The following is an 18,109-nucleotide window of genomic DNA, read 5'->3' on the forward strand; positions in this document are numbered from 1 at the left end:
TCCCCGACCAACACCCTGTCCTTCTCTATATCCCCTTCCTCTATTTGCCTTCCTTTTTTTCACCTCCCTCCACTGGTGAATAAATCTGCATGTCATACTCTTTGTCTTTGTCTCATGCTGCTGGAATGTCAGGTTTCTGACAATATGAACTGTGTCTGTCTCATTTGTTAAGGCATCTTCTTCCAGGTCTAGATGTGGGCGATGCTAAATCATTAGTTGTTGGAGTAAATTACTTTGTGAATGAATGAATGGTGTGTTCCAACCTAGGCTAAGGAACAAGGTACTATTTAAAGCATCAAGTCATTAAATTGAAGCATAAGATGCCAATCAAAGGCAAGATACAACAAAGAGATTGGGGGTCAGGCTTAAGGACATTTTCAGGGTCAGTCTCTGGGATGAGACTGCAGAGGGTACATTTTATACCCTGCCTTGGAAGGAGCACATGATATCAAGCCAGTTGGGTCAAAAACGTGTTCCATTCTTGCCTATTTGCCCGGTCCCCACCACCAACACCATGAGAGCAGCTTTACTTTTTAGCTGCTTCTCAGCGGAGCCAATGGACTGAGTCATGCACACTCTGTTTCTGATGCATTTCCAAGAAGATTGACCAAGATTCAGATTTTGCCCTGTGGTCCCCAATCCAGAAAATTTCCCCATGCAATCCAAATGGCCGAAACAAGAATTGAACCTGTGCCTTGGTCCTGATTAGCACCAAAAGGTGGCCAAAGTTCCCACTGTGTGGAGGAGAAACAGAAACAAACAAGGGACTGCATAATTGAATGTGAAATGTTTTCATGAATTTAAATGGGAATGGTTTAAACAAATTTACCCTTTTCTGGGTCATGATTCTGACTGCTTACTGAAGTTGCAGAAAATGGCCAGAAGCAGTGGCTCATTCCTGTAGTCCCAGCCCTTTGGGAGGCTGAGATGGAAGGATTGCCTAAGACCAGGAGTTCAAGACCAGCCTGGGCAACACAGCAAGATCCCAGCTGTACAGGAAATTTCAAAATTAGCTGGGTATGGTGGTGTATACCTGTCAGAGTCCAGGAGTTCAAGATTGCAGTGAGCTGTGATCACACCACTGAATTTCAGCTTGGGTGACAGAGTAAAACCTTGTAAAGAAAGAAAGGTGCAGAAAAACAAAAAAAGATAAATGTTAAACAAAATAGGATGATGAGCATTTTCTTTTTATATTATTTTCTAAAAAGTGAAACAAGAGAGGAGTGTAAACAGCAGCAGTTAATACAAAAGGGGACAACATATTTGAGACTTTTTCCTGGACAGCCAGGGCCCATGCAGACTCAGATGAACACACTCCTACAGATGCTTCTGTGGGAAGAGAGAAAAGAACGTGGGTGTTTGTGCTCATTTTCACACAACCCTTTATCCCCAAGAAGAAGAAATATTACAGCTGGAGCACTTCTTATTTTCCTCTGGCTTCAGAGTAAGGATGCCTCCATGTGTACATGCACACACAAGCTTATGTGGAAGTCAAGGTCCCTTAAGTATGGAGGCCCCATATGGTTCCTTCATACCTCCCCCATCCCAGAGTTGAAGCAATCATGGAAATGGGTGAAGCAGAGTCCACATTTATTCCTCAAGCTACATGCCCAGTCTTGAGTTTATTTCTTTTAATCAAAGACTCCTTATGAGCAATAATTATGATAAAAGGGCAATTAGATACAGATTTAAAGATAAACCACAAGGAAACACAGTGAATCCTCTGCAATTTAAGTCCACGTGCACTAATTCTAATTTTACATATTTCAATCAAAATAATAACTCGTGCTGCTTTATCTCCAAAGGCTATTTTGGATGGCATACTGCCTGTCAGTTTTTGGAAAACTCTGCTACTGAGGTTGGTTAGGTGGATGTATTATTAGTCAGTTCTCATGCTGCTAATGAAGACATATCCAAGACTGGGTAATTTATAAAGGAAAGAGGTTTAATGGACTCACAGTTCCACATGGCTGGGGAGGCCTCACAAGGATGGCAGAAGGCAAAGGATGAGTAAAGTCACGTCTTGCATTGTGGCAAGGCAAGAGAGAGTGTGTGCTGTGGAACTCCCCTTAATAAAACCGTCAGATCTTGTGAGACTTACTATCACGAGAACAGCAAGGGAAAGATCCACCCCCATGATTCAATTACCTCCCATCAGGCCCTTCCCGTGACATGTGGGAATTATGGGAGCTACAATTCAAGATGAGATTTGGGTGAGGACACAGCAAACCATATCAGTGGGTGTGGGCCTTCCCCAGCTGTCACAGCATTTAGCCCAGGAAAATGTATGCCTGTCCATCACTGTGTGTTCAGATGGTTTTCATTTGTCATTATACATGCTCACGGATTGCCTCTCTTCTCCTTAGATGCTGCTGGAGGATTATTAGATAAAAGCCAATTCCTTACTCAACCATCCATTGAGCCCCTGTTAGATCCCAAGCAAGCTTGTCCTACTCTCTTAGTATACAAAGATGACTCAGGCAGGGACCCCTTCCAATACTTTACAGTAAAATGGGGGAAACTGACCAGCTAAGAAACAAGATCAAGTCTGGCAAGTGCTGCAATAAAAATAAACATAGGATTGCACGGGAACACAAAGAGAATGTGGACTGCAGTACCAGGGTGGAGAGTGACAGCCGTAGAGCCACTAAGGGGTTTGAGACTTGTTTGACCTGGACACTGCATACAATATAGATATACCTGAACATAAAACATTTAGGGCTTTGAACTTCTCAACAGTTTGCCACAGTCCCCACCCTGCCTAACTGCCTTCATTTACTTGGGTGGCCGTTGCTGGTGACAGAATGACAAAACTGGCTGAGTTCATAAGGGAATGAAGAAATGATAACCAAGTTGGCTAAACCTAGACTCTATGTTAGCCACAAGGAAAGAGGGACTTCAGAAAGCAAACCTTCTGTGAAATGGAGTGTGAGCATGAATAGGACCCACTGCTGGAAAAGTCACATGGAGTTCCAAATTCCTGAGGAAGAATGGTGGAGAACACTTTAAAGAACCAATAAAAATTCAGAAAACTTTGGAAATTAATTATATATACATACATACATATATATATTTAGCATATATATTTAATATATATTAATATAGTGTTATATTAAATATAATTATATTTAATATAATTATATAGTTATTCTATAATTACATTAAATATATTTATATATTTAATATAACATGTTGATATATTTATATATTTAATATAACATATTGATATAGTTATATTTAATATATTTGTAAATATAATTATATAACATATCCAATTATATATTATAATATATATAGAATATATATTATATGTATTTAATGTATGATATTATTTACAAATATATATTTGCCTCTCGTGGCCATTTATTATAGATCTCAAACAAGGCTTTTGTTTAATTTTGTTTTGTTTTCCTTATTGAGCACCAGGTCTGGATTGAGGTTGCCAGATCAAATACAGAATGCCCAAATTTGAATTCCAAATCAACAATAAATTTTTTTAAATGTAAGTATGTCCCAAATATTACATAGGAACATACGCTAGAAAAAAAAGGGCCTGAATATTACACAGGACATACTTATACTGAAACAAATATTGCTTCTCTGAAATTCAGAACTCATTGGATGCCCTTTATTCTTGTTTGCAGAATTTGGCAGCCCTGGCATTCGTACTGGAGAGCCCCTCAGGACGGTCCTGTTTCCATGATGTAGCTTGCAGCTGGACAGACATTCAGATGCCTTCAGAAAGCCTGGGGAGTCTGGTGAGCACTCATTAGCTTCTTTCAGCCCAGATGCAACTCCCTGTTCAGTCTGTAACCCCTTTCTACCCTTTGATATCACTCCCTATTCTTGGGCCATGCTCCCAGACATCCTGAGAGTAGATTAGGAGGAAAGTGGGTGTGGACAGGTAACCCTGAGAACTTGGAAGCTGAGTGGGAGAAAGTAGGTAAGAAGAGAGTAAATTGTCAACAAAGTGTCAGCAGCCTGCTGGCAGAAGTTTAACAATAACCATGTTGCTTTAATACAAAGTGTGGGCTGGGCACAGTGACTCACACCTGTAATCCCAGCACTTTGGGAGGCTGAGGTGGGCAGATCACCTGAGGTCAGGAGTTTGAGACCAGCCTGGCCCATATGGTGAAACCCCATCTCATACAAAAACTAGCCAGGCATGGTGATGGCACACCTGTAATTCCAGCTACTCTGGAGGCTGAGGCAAGAGAATCGCTTGAACTTGGGAGGCAGAGGTTGCAGAGAGCTGAGATTGCACCACTGCATTCCCACCTGGGTAACAGAGTGAGACTTTGTCTCAAAACAAAAACAAAGTGTGGCCCACATTCTGCAGAGCCATCCACACTTTGGCCTATTAAGGGTTCCATTTCCACATAGAAGAAAGCTGGCCAAGGAGCCTGTTCTAGATGCAACTCAATCCCAACACAGAGGAGGTGGCTCCTTTGGAGTTATTTCCCCAAAGTGCAAGCATGTCACTCCTCACAAGCCCTGGTTAGCAACCTCAGAACCTGGTAGCCGGCAGCATTCCAAGCAGTTGACACCCTTGCAACAACCGTTTTCTGTCTTTTTCCTCTAATCCAGCCACTGATCCTGGAATGAATGCCATAGAAGCTGTCTTTAGAACAGAACGAGAAGGGACCCTGAAATCACCAGAGGCATTCTGACTTGATCTTCCAACGTGGAATTAAAATGTTAATCTGATTTGAGACAGTTATTTGGAGAATCTGTGGACTTGTCATGAGGCAGATGATTAAAGCAGATTTGAGATTTGCGCCTGTCTTTGTGAGGAAGACGTAAAAATGCTGGAGAAATTTGTTTTCTTTTTTTTTTTAACATCCCATGCAAGAAAATTAGATGATAGATACCAGACAATGTACTTGGTCTCAGAAACCAGGCTGGGCATGGGGGGAAAGGGGACAAAATAAAAGATCCTTTCTCATCAAGTTGTTAGTAATAACACTTTTTTTTTTCTGCTTTGTCACTAGCAAACTTGACAAAACATGCTGCAGAATAGAATGAAATGGATGTACTTTCTTTTAACCAAAAAGTTCTTATAGCTCATAAGCAATAATTATGATAAAAGGTTAATAGATACAGCTTTAAGGATAAACCACAAGGAAACACATTCATTCATTCATTTATTCATTTTGAGACAAGGTCTTACTCTGTCACCCAGACTGGAGTACAGTGGCACAGTCATAGCTTATTGCAGCCTCAACCTCCTGGGCTTAAGTGATCCTCCCACCTCAGCCTTCCGAGTGGCTAGGACCGCAGGCACACACTACCACATCTGGCTAATTCATTATTATTATTATTATTATTTGTAGAGATGCGGTCTCACTATGTTACTGAGACTGGTCATAAACTCCTGGGCTCAAGTGACCCTCCCACTTGAGCTTCTCAAAGTGTTGGGATTACAGATATAAACCACCTTCCCTAGCCAATGATTTCTTTTTAAATTCAAGTGTGCTAATTCAACTTTTACATATTTCAGTTAAAACAAACAAACAAACAAAACTCATGCTGCTCCATCTCCAAAGGCCACATCAGATGGCATACTGCCTGACAGTTTTAGGAGAACTCTGCTACTCAGGATGGTTAGGTAGGTGTGGATCTTCCTCAGGCCCAGAGCAGCTTACCTGTCATAGCATTTACCCCAGGGGAATGTGTGTCTGTCCATCCCTCTGTGTATTCAGATGGTTTTCATGTGTCCTTATACATTCCTGCAGATTCCTTATCTTCTCTTTAGGCACTGCAAGACGATCATTAGATACAAGCAAATTCCTTACTCAGATAAGGACAAGAGTCACCATTTTAGGCATCTAAATATTTTTTTGGCCCCAAGGCCAGGCAAACACCAACATTCAAGGATCAGAGAGTCGTAGTCATTCCTTCCACCATTCGTCAACATTAGGAAACCAGAATGTTATGTGTGAGGAACAACTGTTCTCATTTGGGATGCCAGCAATGGACTTGAGGTTCCTAAGCTGTCAGTCATTTCATGAAACTCATACAGGGGACACGGGATGGGGTGGAGGTGGCATTTCCTGAGGTCCTGATGTCACATCACTATTTTTTATAGGAGTCCTCCCACTCTTCATCTGAGAACTTCATTATGTCCCCTTCTGAAGAGGCCCTAAAGACCAACAGAGAGGCGTTGTTCCACCCTAGGTACAGAGGCTCCCAGACCTTGTTTTGACCTTGAACAAATCCCATAAAGTCTTGGGACTCCATTTTACCATCTATAAAATAGAAATAATTTTGCCTGCTCCTCCCAACCTCACAGGGTTGTTTTAAGGGCAAAATGTTGAGATCATCAATTTAAAAGTATTCAGAAGTCAAAATTAATGCAGCTTAGCATTCACGTAAAAATGGTCATCATGCTGATAAAAGTGTCAGCATTCACTGATTTTGTCAGTGGACAGCTACTGTGTAATCCCCTGCATGCATGCCTTGTCCTATTATACAGCAGATTGCTTTTATCTTCTCACTGACTGGTCCTTCTGCCTGGAATATTCTTCTGCAGGCAGCATCACAGCATGTTTCCTCCCCTTCTTCAAGATCTGCTCAAATGCCATCTTCTCAATCTCAACCACATCTTCTCCTCTGACTATTCTACTGAAATTACAACCCAGCCCCCTCCACTCTGGCATCCCTGATACTCCATGCACTGCTACATATTTTTCCATAGAACTGATTTCTTCCAACACACTATAAAATATATTGTGTTTAACATAATTGCAATTGAAATAATACATTAATTGGTATCATAAACACATCACTTATTATGTAGATGATCTATTACCTGTCTCTGTTTCACAAGAGCAGAGATGTCTGACTGCTTTGTTTATTAAAGTACCCCAAGCTTATTAAGGCCAGTGCCTGGCACAAAGCAGACCTTAACAAATATTTGTTAACTAGTTAATTAAAAATAAACCTGAGGACATCCAATGCACATAATTTTATGAACTCCGTGTTCCTTGGCTTAGAATCCAAGGCCATCGCAATGTAGGCTAAATTACCTTTTCGGCACTATCTTCCTCTTGCCACCCTTTGGTTTCCTCCTTTCATAAACCTACATCCCAGCTAATCTGGATTGTTCCAAATATCCTACAGAACTATGTAAACTTTAAAAAATCTTGTTACTTATGCTTAGAATACCTACTCCCCAAATGTTCTTATTTCAATCCTATTTATCTTTCAAGTTCAAATGCCTTTTCTTCTAGGCAGCCCTTCTGGATTTTCTTTTTTTTTTTTTTTAGAGACGGAGTTTCGCTCTTCTTACCCAAGCGGGAGTGCAATGGCACGATCTCAGCTCACCGAAACCTCCGCCTCCTGGGTTCAGGCAATTCTCCTGCCTCAGCCTCCTGAGTAGCTGGGATTACAGGCACGCGCCACCATGCCCAGCTAATTTTTTGTATCTTTAGTAGAGACAGGGTTTCACCATTTTGACCAGGATGGTCTCGATCTCTTGACCTCGTGATCCACCCGCCTCGGCCTCCCAAAGTACTGGGATTACAGGCTTGAGCCACCGCGCATTTTCAGACAAGGACATCATCTTCTCCTCCTCTTAACTGCCTCTAATATGGCCCTTATATTTACATTGCTCTGTAGTTATTTGGAGGCATATTAGTCTGCTGAGGCTGCCATAACAGACACCACTGGGCTTAAACAACATAAATATATTTTCTCACAATGATGAAGGCTGGGATTCTGAGATCAAGCTGCTGGCAGGGCTGGTTTGTCCTGAAGCCTGTCTTTTTTGCTTGCAGATGGTCATCTTCTCCTTCTATCTTCACATCACCATCCCTGTGTGTGTGCCTGGGTCCAAATTTCCACTTCTTATAAGGACACCAATCATATTGGAATAGGGCCTCCTCTCAAGACCGCATTTTAACTTACTTACCTCTTTAAGGTCTTACCTCCAAATGCAGTCACATTCTGACATACTGGAGGTTAACACTTCAACATAGGAATTTGCAGGGGAACACCATTCAGCTACTAATCAGCAGTTATCCTCAAGCTCTTACAATTTGCTCAAGGAGCTGTGAGTTCCTTTAGGATAGGCACTTGGTCTCATCTATTTTTGTGACTTGCAAGTAATCCACCACTGTTTCAGACCTAATTATCTCACAAAAACTGTTGAATGAGCCACGTTTCCCAGCACCGTCTAACGGAAACCACAGTATAGGATGAAGAGTCTCTTGACACCTTCATTTCTTGGTCTTGGCACCACCTGTCAGATCAACAGAATCTTCTTCAGTTCCTATCAACTTAGTTCTTTATCCATTTTCCTTCCCTCCAAGTTTGCTCCCCTAAAGATCCATTCTCAGTTAAAAACTATTTGCTTCTTCAATTGCTTTTTTGCAAATGAGAATAAATTAAGCATTTATTATAACTAAGCACTCTTGCAGCTTTCAATGAGGGCAAATCTTATGTCAATGGGCTTATGTCATAGTAGATAGAATATGGTTAAAACTTAGGGAAAACTTCTACCCGAACAATGTTATAACTAATTATTCTAAGAAAAGTTAGAACCTGTCTATTTTGCTTTCAGTACTTGTTGACTTGGGAGCACATGGTGTCCTTGACAGCCTGTACTTTACCTGTAGGATTCCTAAAGTTCTTTCCAAACCACTTGAATTGTGCATTTCAGTCAAAGTGTGAAATGCCCTTAGCTAATACAGGATTCTGTCTTGAGAAAACATTCATTGAAAGAACTCTAAAAACCTGTGTAAGGTGATTTGCAATATGAATACTGTGAGCCTGGAAACACAGAGAATACATAATTTTCTGGAAAATGGTTGACTTTTTTATAGTACTAGTTAAAGATCTCATATGTAGAAGTTCGGTCATCCATTAAACACGCCACTTAGCATTTACAAACAAAACTGTGACTCGCTGTTTTCTGTTACTGAAACAAACATACAACCCCCTCAGTAGTACTGAGGACACTGAAATAATGTCTTTGTTTTTTAAAAAAGCATATCATTTGGAAGTTTATGCTGAAAAACAAGAAGACCCAAAGCTCTCAAATTAAACAAAATAATCCCTGCAGTAACATTGAAGACTAGGACGTAGTGTCTACAGAAAAAAAGAAGACTGGATTAGGCTAGAAAATTTTAATTCTAGCTCTGTTTCTAACAGGTATTTCTATTGTTTTGGTGACTTGGGTGACTGATAATGGGTAACTGATAAGTGGGTAATCTTTGGCCTTCAATATCTTCATATTTAAGAAGAAAGGGCAGATGAAATAACCGTCATCCTTAAGGCAAGGCTGAATTTTGGCCTTTGGGAATGTCTCCATGAATTTGCATCGTATTGCAAAACCTTTCTCCACTTCATGGAAACCCCACTGATTATTTCAAGGAGTACTTGGAATGGATGGAGAACAAAAGGCAGAGTTCACAGCACAATGGCAAGGAAATGGGTCCCAGGACACACCATTTCTGTGAGGAACCATGACTGTGGACAGGGTTTCCTGATCCTCTGAGTGCCTCCCACCTGCTGAAGTGAGGACACTTAGACCATTCATCCAGAGGTTCCATAGTGAAGACAGTAAACACCCACAAGACACTGTGATGCTGAAGGCATGTCAATAAAACAAACTTAACCCCTTATGTCACACTATGTCACCTCCCAGCTATTTTATAAGGTGTGACATATAAAATACAATAACCATGACGATGCTATTAAAACCATAGGTCAGGTTCACATGGAAATAATGAAGTCAAGAGGAAAACTGACTACTTTTCCCCAAATTCCTAGATAAATGGGATATTGGTCCCGCGTTGTTAAAGTATGCTTGTCCTAATGAACCTAACTTTTTAGTAAATTTATTCTGAAGAAAAATTCTATAGCAAATGCCAGAAGCTGCTGAGATAGATGTTGCCTAACAGCTCCTAGAAAAACCTGCCTGTTACCATTCCTGATAGGTTGAACATCCACCAGCTATAGACAAAAGACCACGCATCCCTCAAGCAATCTGTCCATCAGGAAAAGCCCCAAATCTGGTCAGATTACCATGAAATTTCTTTGGGGTATTGTATATGAGCATGGTGTCTTCAAATCTCATCAAGCCCTAGGTGTGCAAAGTAAATTATTGAGAGTTGGCCCACTACGCTTTCAGAAACATGGAACTCAAAAAAAGCTCATTAAGTTAGACATCTACTAATTGAATCCCGTTGGCTTGTAAACTCCAACAGAGGAGTATCTCAAAGTTTATAGAAAGAGTAGTAATAATTACTCATGGAATGAGGCAACAAATAATCCATTTTTATACACTGACCTTTTCTTGACATTTCTTATGAATAGAATGATACAATATTTATAATTCTATACATGTTTTTTGCATATGACTTCCTTCATTTAATATTTTTAAGGTTCATCCATGTTGCAGCATGTATCAGTACTTTGTTCCTTTTTATTGCCAAGTGGTTTTTCATTGTATGGGATACTCCACATTTTGTTTATCCATTTACCAATTGATAGACATTTGGACTGTTTACATTTTGAGGCCATTTTGAATAACGCTGTTATGAACATTTACGAATAAGTCTGTATGGATATATGCTTTCATTTCTTTTTGGTAAATACCCAGAAGTAGAATTATTGGGTCATGGTAAGCTTATGTTTACTTTTAAGAAACTGCCGAATTATTCCAATATGGGTACAACATTTTGCATTCCCCCCAGCCATGTAGGAGCCTTTAGGTATCTTCACATCCTTGCCAACATTTGTTATTACCTGTCTTTATCATACTGGCAAGAGTTTCGAAGCTCAGCTTATCTCTTGGTCCATTCGAATCTGGATATTCTCTAGGTAAATAAGTATGCACAGCAAGAAAAAAAATTTTAAGCTATTGATGAATTGCCAGAAGTGCACGCACACTTAAAGGCTTCTTGATAGTCCATAGTCATTTCCTCTATGACATCAAAAGTTCCCAAATTACAACCTGTCACTCGCTTTACTCTGTGAAAATAAGCTATTGTTCTCTCTGCGTCTATGTGATTACCTCCAATGTAGTCTAGTATGAAAAAGTTTCAACTGCAGCCAAGGAAAAATAACCCAGAAGTGGTGAAAGAAGAAATGACAAACTGGAGTTTTTCAATAGACACAAGAAAGCATGTAGCCTGATGTTTCTAAAAAGGAAATGGAAACAGCTCAAGATCATAGCAGCAAAATCGAGGCTGTGAGCTTTGGCTCCTTCGCCAGTTACCAGCGGCTCTGCTGAAATAAAAAGGCTAGTCATTACTCAGTGGAAAATTTTATTGAAGGAAAATATATATATATATATATATATATATATATATATATATATATATACTTATGGAATATCTTGTCCAGACCACAAATCACTTTAGAAGGGACAATCAATTAGGACTCATAACACATGCACAAGACGGTTCTACCCCACATTGCAGTAAAGCCTTGCTGAATCTAATTAATTCTTAGGATGGATATTTGGAGGAGAGTATTGAGACACTGACATTTCATGAAAACTATTTTAGAACAGATAAAGGCCACTTATGCATGTTAAGGAAAAAGACCTTCCCTTTATTTAAGCCACCTAGAAAAGTAGCAGAATAAATCTAATAGATTTCTTATATGTTATAAGCTCTTCCTCTTGGGAGAGCATGGGTTAGGTGAGACTCTTCCCACTTGGTTTCAAGACATTTAATGGTATTTTCCCCCCTTTTTTTTTTTTTTTTTCTGAGACGAAGTCTCATTCTGTTGCCAGGCTGGAGTGCAGTGGCGTGATCTCGGCTCACTGCAACCTCCGTCTTTTGAGTTCAAGTGATTCTCCTTCCTCAGCCTCCTGAGTAGCTGGGACTACAGGCAAGCGCCACCATGCCAAGCTAATTTTTGTAATTTTAATCGAGATAGGGTTTCACCATGTTGACCAAGATGGTCTTGATCTCTTGACCTCGTGATCCACCCACCTCAGCCTCCCAAAATGCTGGGATTACAGGCGTGAGTTCCCGCACCCAGCCTATCTTCCTTATTTTTATAATATATAACTTTGACGAACACAGAGTAGTAATAGAGGTAGACTCTTTAGTTTGCAGTTTATTCAACAAACACTTATTGAACACCAACTGCATGCAGGCACTGCACTTCTTAGAATTGTCAAGTATTTTTTTATAGTAATAGTGTCACAGCACTAAGGTAGCTGGTAGTTCGTGCTGACCAGGTTGGGTGTGGGAGGTAGAAGAACCACAAGATAAATTAAATCATGAAACCTTTGTGGTATAAGAGAAGGAGCTAAACAGAGAAATTCCAACTCTTATTCTCTAGGTTTATGCCATCATTTGTGAGTCCGTTAAGTACTCTGTTGATGTTAGGGTATTCTATTCCCCCCAAATACAGAACTTTTCCAGCTTTGGTCCATGCTTGAGCCATCAGGTCAAGTGCTATTTTCAGCTCCGGCAGCTCCCTTGTTTTGTGAGTTCAGCCCAGACAGGAAACCACCCAGTCTGGGAAGATTCAGTTTGATCCCAAAGAGCACACACACTCAGGTGCAAGACCTTCAAGGCAGCAAGGGATGCTACAGTTAATCACACATTGCCTAAGAAGTGAACAGGCACTTGTTCTTCCAAGAGATGAATGCTATTGTGTGTGTGTGTACATGCGTGCAAACATTCAGGGTAGATCTAAAAGATGTTTTATAAATCCTGCTGTTCCCCTCCATGTAGACCATGTAGATTTTCCATAAATTTCCATAGAGAATTGGTGAAAAGCTTAGAAATAGTTTTATTCTAGAAAGCCTTTTTTTTTTAACTGGAAGTACCTCTGATTAAAATTTTTATGTGTAGGGGAAGAGTGCCCAGCAGATTTTATAAATAGACAAAAACTGCCACATACAGAAATGTGGCCTAGGGTTTGGAGAACTTCTTTAAGGCGTTCTTGACTTACAAGGAAGAAAGCTTATCTGAGGCTCCAATTGAATAAGTTCGGCTGGCATTGCTGGTCCTACCAATGTCAGCAGTGGCATCGGAGATTAAGGAAGAGAGGGAGAGGGCACTAGTCATCAGATCATCCAAAAGTACACGTGATATTTGGGACACACTTATACTAAAAAATTACTCGTTATTTATCTAAAATTCAAATTTAGCTGAGTTTCCTGTGTTTGCTCTGGCAACTCCATCACTGAAACTCATCACTCACTTTTGTGACTGAGGACTAAGCCCTGTTGTTTTTTTTTTTATCTTGCCCAAATTCTATCTAAGGGGTCTAGGAGTCATGCCCTATAAACTATAAATTCTCATCAGATGGGTTTTACTTAGTCCTATATATTTTGTCCTACTTTCCAATCTAACTCTGTCATCACATTATGAGACAAGGAAGAAAGTAAAAATATTTTACCCCCAAACACGTTTCTTTGCCATATCTCAAAATGGCCCTGCAAAGCTGTCCTTCGTGGGGGAGAATGTGCATCTGTAAGAATCTCTGTTAACATCGTCAGGTCTTTTTCTTCTAGGCCTTCCCAGTCCTAAAGAGTTTAAGTAAGAGTCTAGCACTGTTTTGAAGGTCTGAATAGGAAACATTTGTCATCTACTGTCTCTAAGGGCAGCCACTGTAAGACTTCGAAAGAACCTTGGTCCACAAGCTTTTATTTTAACCTAAACATTCCCTTTATTGGTCCCAGGTCTTTAAACAAACTCAACCGTCAATCAGAAAATGTTTGAATTTACCTATAGTCTGGAAGATCCCCTCACTTTGAGTTGTCCTGCCTTTCTGAACCAAATCAATGTATTTCTTAAATGTGTCTGACTGATGTCTCATGCCTCCCTGAAAGGTATAAAAACAACTGCACTTCAACCACCTTAGCCACATGTTCTCAGGACCTCCTGAGGGCTGTGCCATGGGCCATGGTCACTCATATTTGGCTCAGAATAAATCTCTTCAAATATTTTACAGAGTTTGACTCTTCATTGACACAATAATCCTCCTTCTTCAGCCTCCCAAGTATCTGGGACTACAGGCATGCACTCCCATGCCAAGCTATTTTTTGTAAAGATGGGATTTCGTTGTATTGCCCAGGCTGGTCTTGAACTCCTGGGCTCAAGCAACCCTCCCACCTTGGCCTCCCAAAGTGTTGGGATTAAAGGCGCCCAGCCTGTTTGATTTTTATTTGCCCCAAGGACCTAGTCCAGAGTTTGGAACAAAATACATCACCTACTAATGCTCATTGGATGAATAGATGGATGAATTATTAATGTAACTCAAATCTTCAATTCTTCTAAGTTCCATATTTCACATTAAGTGTCCAATTTTAAGTTCACTGGGGAAATAAAAGTCAATGAGGCCATTCAGTTACACTGATTAAGATCAGACTATTTGATACAGGAGTTAGTTTCTACATTTGGCATGTTGATACCAAATTGAGTTGAAGTGCTCTCCTGGAAGGTGAAACCAAGAAGTTCTATTCAATCATGAGTAGCTAACACTTATTGACGGTTCATTATAGGTCACTACATCTTTTTTCTTTCCTTTTTTTTTTTTTTTTTTTTTTGAGACAGAGTCTCGCTCCATCGCCAGGTGCCAGGCTGGAGTGCAGTGGTGTGATCTCGGCTCACTGCAACCTCCGCCTCCCGGGTTCAAGCAATTCTCCTGCCTCAGCCTCCTGAGTAGATGGGACTACAGGCCATGCACCACCACACCCAGCTAATTTTTGTATTTTTAGTAGAGATGGGGTTTCACCATGTTGGCCAGGATGGACTTGATCTTTTGACCTCGTGATCTGCCTGCCTCAGCCTCCCAAAGTGCTGGGATTACAGGTGTGAGCCACCATGCCCAGCCAGGCCACTACATCTTTATATTAACATTTAATTCTCACAAAACTCTAAAAGGTAGGAGATTAACTCTTTTTCACAGATGAGAAAAGTAAGGCACAGGTAAGTAATTTTACTCAAGGTCACACAGCTTTTTAGTATTGGAATTTGAAAGGCTTCAAAGCTTGTATCATAACAATATAGCTACACAGGATCTCAAATAGAAAGATACTAGGCATTTAACTATGCTGGCTCCATAGCTTTTGCTTCAGGAAGAAAGTGAATTCTTCTGGAGCATCTATGTTCAGCCTTCTTTCTCTACCAATCATAAACACAGCTGTCAGAGTCATCTCCTACAACCCTCTCTCTCCCTCTCCCTCATATAACTCTCAACCAACATTGCAAGTGGCTTTCCAAAATGGTGACAACAACATGCAAGAGAAACTCTCAATGGAAGTTACACCCCAACTTTAAGAGTTGAAGTAAATCCTGCCTCCCTCCAGCCTCTGCCCCAGAAAAGAGAACAGGGTAGAAAAGTAGAAACCATTAATACAGTCTAAGAAGGCATCTTACATGAAACTTGTGCTTCTTGAGTGGAGAGGATGGGACTGAAGATACCTCACAGACCGGAGACACAAGTCAATAGGGAAACAGAGACCCAGAAAGCTGGACATAATTTGTGTTATTAAAAGATGACTCGGGTGATCTCAAGTAACTCATAGCATTGATGTTTTGAGGAGAAAATAATTTTGGAAAATTTCTTAAAGTCATTTCACATAGAGAACTATAAGAATATTAGATGCCATGCTATTTGATCTGCATTTGATGAAGATGTAATGTGCCTTTATTATTCAATTTAAAACTAATATTTTAGGTGATGACAGGTTGAGGAGACTGGATTCACAGAACTGGAACTGGAAGTTATCAACTGGGAAAATCTAATGCAGCTTGACTGATGGCTGGAAGGAACATTAAGCTTGAATTAGCATTTTGGAAGTCCAACTCATCGGCTGTCATAAGCCAATGTGAAGGGGAAAAATAAAGTGTTAAAACATTAAATCTTTCACTTAGAAAGAAGGAAAAAACACTACAAAAGGCCAATGACTTCGCATTAAGAGACATTTCCAAAGAACGGTATCCAAAGTGTATCCTAAAATACTAAGTTTTTTTCCAGAACTACTTCTAAAGAAAACCAAATAATTATTCACTTGTAATGATTTGGGTAAAATTCTTCCTGGCCAAATAGGGATAACCAGAATGATGCTGAGAGTATTTGAATTTCATATCAGAGGGATTGCAGTTCAATGTACAGTGACCTGTATACATTTCTATTCCATCATCTACCCACATCTTGTCACAACAGCCCACTGGATTTTAGTGTTCCAAGGCTTAAAAACACAGCTAAGAGATCTGCTACTTCAGAAACATTGAAAATCACTGGCGCTGTCTTGAGATATCAATGTTCTGTATTCTGTGTTCCTCAACCAAGCAACCAGATGCCTCAAATCCATGTCACTTTCAGCATTCCAAGTATAGTCAGGATAAAAAGAAATGCCCACTCTATTTAACACCAGCACCCAAGCCATAGGGTCTTCTCAAGGTCAAGCTCAGTAGATACAAGCAAACCCATCACAGGATGCAGTAGGGGATGTGGTCCAGGTGTGTAGTTGCCCAGGTGTGTTGACCCATTTCATCTCATCAGGTTGCAAAACCTCATCTTACTCAAAGCAAAACTCTCAGCTTCACTCCTGGGTAGAGGTGATGGGGAGCACATCGATGAAACACAAATAATGAGAATGCAGAACTGCTGTGCCCTTCACGGAAGGGAAACTCGGGTAACCTTATCAAAGTGGATATGTCCAGGGGGTCCCATTCTTTATGCTTTGGATCTGATGTATTCTCAAGTCAAATTGGTTACCTCATTAAGAAATATCAAGAAAATTTCACACAGAAAACACTGATGGTGCAGGGAGATAAAAGATGGAACAAGAAAAAGAAAAAAAAAAACACAGAGCAAAGAGGGTAGAGAGGTTCTCTGAAGCCTTGCTCAGATTGAGACTCTGAAACTCTGCCAGGCCATGGGAAGCTTGCTGTTGTTTTTTAAGTCTCTGTTTCATTAATACCAGGAGTTGGGCAAAGTTCCCTCTTGATCATGGGGCCAATGTGCTTCTCTGTTATTGCTACCATTGAGAAGGAAAGAAAAAAAATATTTGGCATTATAGCTTAGACAAATTTACATTTCATTGTGGAAGATTTGTGTTTGTTCAACTTTACTCAGTTTCAATCTGTTCCAGCCAAATCACATTTTTATCCTTCTTCCTCGTGATAGTAGGGAACAAAAGGAAAGACAGAAGAGAGAAAGAGAGAGGGGGCGGGACAGTGACGGGGAGAGACAGAGGGAGAAATAGGATATAGGCTCCTAGGGCCCATTGAATCGTGCCCAGCCCCCTTTGAAAGTGGCGTATGTGTTCAAAGATTCGGAATTTGGATTAAACTGTTTCTTGATCAGCAGTTGTTTCAAGTATGGAAAGAAAATAAGGAGTCATTATGGCTTTGTTGTGTTTTTAAAAAATAAAAAATCGTAAATAAGGCTGAATACAATACAAGTAAGACTATCTTGGTTCCTACCCCCAAAATAGACCCTTGTTTCTAATATGACAAAAGAACTTCATTTTAGAGTGGTTAGATCCATCACACTATTCCATGTCTTGATCTTCTAAAAGAATGTTAACAGAATGCCTCAGGCTTGACCGGTGGGAGACCATAATCATGCCTAGCGGGGCCTTAAAATCCTGTGATCAAATGATTCGTGGCAATTTATCTTTTTAGCATTTATCAGCGTATTTGCTAGTGGTACAAAACAGTCCGTATTTCAGGAGAACTCTTCCATGTCAAGCTGTAGAACACAGAAAACGAAAGACAGAAAATTTTATAACAATTTTATAAAACCTGAAAAATAAAAATCTCGTCTTAGAAACGCATTAAGCAGACTGTAATATTTAACAACAACAAAATCTAAATAAATAAAGTAGAGCCACGAGACTTAAGTTGAAACCAGAACCAATTGTCCAAGCGCCTTATCAGGAATGATCCGAGCCCCGAGACGGAGGTGAAGTGAATGAAGTAAGCGAGCTGTAAAATCAGATCCTCAGAGAACACAAATCCACCCTTCTCAGGTTCTTATGCATTCGGAAAAGGTCTAATGCATTTGGAATTATTTGACTTTAAAAAAAAAAAAAACTGGTGACTATTGACTTCATTTTCCTTAAAAGTATAGATAGATATGTATACATGTATAGCTCTACAAATACACATTCCAAATAAATTAG

General features: G+C 40.0%; 1 protein-coding gene and 1 long non-coding RNA gene across 2 annotated transcripts in view; both read right to left on the bottom strand.

Annotated features, from left to right (window-relative positions):
- LOC118153514 (uncharacterized) overlaps positions 1–18,109 on the bottom strand; it is a 154,452-nt gene that overhangs the window by 24,750 nt on the left and 111,593 nt on the right. The gene's annotated exons all lie outside the window — the stretch shown is intronic.
- Positions 11,343–18,109, bottom strand: part of LOC108591853 (uncharacterized) — a 31,842-nt gene continuing 25,075 nt past the window's right edge. The window contains exon 4 of the long non-coding RNA XR_013536404.1: positions 11,343–17,676. This is a non-coding gene — a long non-coding RNA (uncharacterized LOC108591853). The remainder of the gene's footprint in view (positions 17,677–18,109) is intronic.

This window comes from Callithrix jacchus, chromosome 5 (assembly GCF_049354715.1).
Source record: "Callithrix jacchus isolate 240 chromosome 5, calJac240_pri, whole genome shotgun sequence".
NCBI lineage: Eukaryota > Metazoa > Chordata > Mammalia > Primates > Cebidae > Callithrix > Callithrix jacchus.